The sequence below is a fragment of the Vicugna pacos genome, chromosome 19, assembly GCF_048564905.1.
Source record: "Vicugna pacos chromosome 19, VicPac4, whole genome shotgun sequence".
NCBI classification, from domain to species: Eukaryota; Metazoa; Chordata; class Mammalia; order Artiodactyla; family Camelidae; genus Vicugna; species Vicugna pacos.
In genome coordinates this window covers 41,495,952-41,500,482 of record NC_133005.1, presented here as the reverse complement: position 1 = coordinate 41,500,482, position 4,531 = coordinate 41,495,952, and positions in this window count along the sequence as shown.

Here is a 4,531-nt window from a genome sequence, read left to right as displayed (position 1 = left end):
ACCTGGGTTTGAGAGTGATTCATTCATTCGTTTACTTGTTCATTCATCACTATTGATCCAGCTCCTCCTAGGACCCCAACACTTGGAATACAACTAATAGTGAGGCCAAAGTGTGCCAAAATATGCTATAGCCAGCCCCCTCCCCCATTAGAGCTCTTAAGCCATCCGAAGGGACAATAATGATCATTATAACATGAACAGAACAAAATTAGCCATGGATGCGTTTATAATTCCAGAAGATGGTGTTATGATTTGACATGTGAAAGGCAGAAGCCAGTTCTATGATCTGCCACTGGCAAAACAGATCACCCATTTGGATGAAAAAAGCTTGCTTTCTATAAAACCTAGTTAAGCATCTTTTTATGTGAGCAAAGTGCACATCTTATTAATCAAGTCTCGGTTTTTATTTCATTTTCTGATGATGTCCCAATCAGCTAATCACATCAGTCACATATCAGGTAAAAGCTTGTGTTTATCTAGTGCTATGCAATTGTTTATACTTAGATGCTCTCCTTATCCCATTTCTATTAACCTGTAAGAAAGAAGGCAAGTAAAAGCGGTTATGCAAACACAGCTTTCCTGACCCCTCCTCAGGGAAGAAAGTTGCTTATGACTCAGTTTTTTGGTCTTTGTTTTGTTTGGGGAGGATGAGTCAAGGAGGGCTTCCTGGAGGAAGTGATAGTCTAAGTCAAGCCAAGGGCAGAAGTTAAGAGCTAGACAGAAACGGGGAGTAGGGTAGGGAAGGGTAGTCCAAGAAGGCAGCAGCAAGTGCAAAGGCCTGGAGTGGAAAGAATATTCCAGAACCCGAGAGCCCATCAGCATATCTGTGACACAGAATGCACCTGGAGGGGGGGTGGTGTCATGGGTAGGTGGCGGCTCTGGAGTCAGGAGAGGCAGGGAGGGGCCAGGCTCTGAAGGGTCTGAATTAAGGAGGTTAGACTTTGCCTCAGAGCATTAGGGAGCATGAAATAGTTTCAAGCAGGGGCTGACCTGACTAGAGTTTTGTTTTAGAAAGATCTCAGGGGCAGCTGTGTGAGGAACGATGTCTGAGGATTACCCAGGAGACTGTTATGTCATCTGGGAGAGGGTTGATGGTGGCCTGGCCTAGGGTGACAAAGTAGGGTGAAAAAGTTAGGATCTACAATAACCAAGACATGGAAACAACCTAAATGTTGATCGACAGATGACTGGATAAAGAAGTTGTGGTATATTTATACAACGGAATACTACTCAGTCATAAAAAATAATAAAATAATTCCATTTGCAGTAACAAGGATGGACCTGGAGATTGTCATTCTAAGTGAGGTAAGCCAGAAAGAAAAAGAAAAATATCATATGGTATCAGTCATATGTGGAATCTAAAAAAAGAAAAGAAAAGAAAAAAAAGGACACTACTATGAACTCGTCTACAAAACAGAAACAGACTCACAGACATAGTAAACAATCTTACGGTTACTGGGGAAAGCGAGTGGGAAGGGATAAATTTGGGAGTTTGAGAATTTACAAATATTAGCCACTATATATAAAACATAGATTTTAAAAAAGTTTCTTCTATACAGCACAGGGAACTAGGTTCAATATCTTGTAATACCTTTAATGAGAACGAATACGAAAATGAATCTATGTATGCATATGCATGACTGGGACATTATGCTGTACACCAGAAATGGACACATTGTAACTAACTGTACTTCAATTTAAAAAAAAGTGGGTTCTGAGGGGCATCTGGGGGCAGAATTGACAGCTGGTGGCTGACTTGGGGGGAGGGTTGGGGAAGTGAATGAGAGATGCAAGGAGGAAGCTTGGGCATCTGGGTTGAACAGAGGTACCATTCCTGGAGAGGAAACCGACGGGGGAGACCATGGAAGGTTTCATTTGCACATGGTAAGTGTGGAACGCCCAAGAGACATTCACATGGGGTGTCAGGTAGGCAACAGATCCGTGAGGTGACAGCAAGACAGGAGGTGTCAATGAGGGAGTCCTCAGCCCCTAGATCATGTTCAAAGCCACAGAGATGGGTGAGATCATCCCGCGAGAGTCCAGCTGTGAAGAGGACCAGGGCCAGCCTTGCGGAACCCAGCAGTTAGAGGCCAGGAAGGAGAGAGCCCAAGACGAAGGCTCAGAAGGAGTGGGGGGGGGGGAGGTGAGAAAACCACGTGTGTGTCACAGAAGGAAAGCGAGGAGAGTTTATGGAAGAAGACAGTAATCAGCTGTGTCCAGTGCAGATAGAGGCCTCATAAATGAGGGTGAGAATGGGTCCTTTGTACAGCACGACGTGGTGGCTGGCGCCCTTGGCAAGAGAGAAATCAGGGGGTGGCCAGAGCCGGATGGAGGGGGGCTGGAGAATGGGTGGGAATTGAAGAAACAGAGACAGAGAGAGTAGAAAAGTTTCTCTAAAGAAAAACATAAATGAGGGTGGACGCTGTGCGGGGAAGACAGAGGCCAGAGATGCAAGAGGGGAGAGAGATGGAAGTTTCAGGAGATGGAGAGGTTAATTAATGACTTGAAATCTTTGAGGAGGTCACAAAGAGTGGGACCTGGAGCAAGGGGTGGGGGGGCAGCCCTTAAGTCAGAAGAGCAGATTGTATGTTTCCTCCGCAAACCAGGAGAAATGGAGGAAAAGGGGACCCAGGGAGGGGCGGGCTGGGGTGACCACAGGACCGCACCCTTGGGCACTAGAATTGGGGAGCAGGCATTTCTTGGCAGGATGCGGCTTGTCTCTGAGGTCTGAAGCAACTGGCCCCAGAGATGAGTCGACCTGGCCCCAGAATGGAGACCCAACCCAGTGTGCACAGCCTGCTCCCCCGCGGCAAGGTTGGCAGCCCGCGCTCCCTCCCCGTGAGGGCTGCTGGCCCAGCTGTGGGAGCCCCACCCAGCCAGGGCCATCCAAACGAGGCCCTGGAGAAAGTTGTTTCCAAGGGAATTCTTTAGCAATCCTTCAGGTCTTGTCTCTGCAGAGAAGATGAGAACATGACAAAGGGCCTTAATCCTCCCTTCCTCCTGCCTGGGCTCAGGCTGCCTGTCCTGCTTAGTTAGGTTCTTATGAAAAGGCATCAACTGACTTTGAGCATTTAAAGGAAAAAGAGGGAGGGGAGGGAGGAGGAAGGGGGGAGCAGAGAGAAAGGGGAGCAAAGGAGGAAGATTGAGGCGTTTTAAGGGGAGAAGCTTCCAGAGTGACTCATCCATCCTTCCACATATGGCGGAGCAGAGCGCAGGCCGGGGCACTGGCGGCCGCTCCCTGGCACGGAACCTGGGCCCCCACCCGGCCCAGGCTGGAGAGGCAGCGAAAACCGAACCTCGGCACCAGGCCCGCTCCAGCCCTGGGTCAGCAGAACCATCACAACTTTCCTCAGCGGAGCCCCAAAGTCACCTGCTTTCAGCGCTTCCCAACAGCTCTAGCATAGCCCGTGTTCTAGGGCTGGGAAGCCAAGAAGGGAGCCGCCCAAGCTCGCCCAGCCAGGCAGCCGCTGGGTCAGACCCTGAGCCTCTCGGGAGGCAGGGAGGCAGGACGGCACCGAGGCCGTCTGACTCCTGCCATTTGTGCAAGCTCAGAAAGTCTGCAAGGGACCTGCCTCGTGGGCTTGTAATGACGCTGAAATGAGTGTCTACGTGTGAAGTTCAAAAAAACCATCATACGCGCTGCATCATGTTGGGCTGTTATCAGGGGCTATCTCCCCGCCTCCAGTCTCCACCAGCACCCCCATATCCAGGCAGTCCAAGTAAGGGTACAATCAAAATAAAAGCAGTGTGCTTTCTAAGAAGACTCTGCTCCAAGACAATCCCCCACCTTTCAAGCACATCACCAAGCCCCTTCTTCTCAGGACAGAATTTCAGGGACTGCCGGTCTTTTTTTTTTTTTTTTTTTTTACCATTATTTTAATTAAAATCATTTTGGGTCAAAGCAAGAGCTAGTTGAAGATATTCTTTGGGGAAATCTTAACTTCCCAAAAAGAAGAAAAAAGTATTAGGGAGGAAAAATGAAGAGCATCTAAAAGGGAAAAGCATGTTTTTTCTCTGCTAACTGCACTGTAGTCGCACCAGGTGTATGGGGGGGACCCACAATTTAATTCATTATGACACTAACAGAGCCCTCAGCCCTAGTAAGACTGACCCCACCTCAGATGCCCATCACAAGCCCGGGCCTCCAGTACTTCTGACCAACTGGCTATAAACAGGGGGTTACCATGACCCACTCTTCGGGTTTGAGAATTTGCCAGAAGGCTCACAGAACTGAGGAGAACCAAGTACTTACTATGACCAGTTTATTATAAAGGATACAACTCAGGCACAGCCAGATGGAGGAGATGCGGAGGTGTGGGGGCAGGGCGCAGTTTCCACACCCTCTCCAGGTGCCCTACACTTCCTGCACCCCCACGTGTGCACCAACCCGGAAGCTCTCGGAATCCGTCGTTCAAGGATTCCTATGGAGGTTGCAGTAAGTAGGTGTGATTGAGTAAAACGTCAGTGACTAGCGATCAGCTTAACCTCCAGCCCCTCTCCCCTCCCCAAAGGTCAGGGGGTGGGGCTGAAA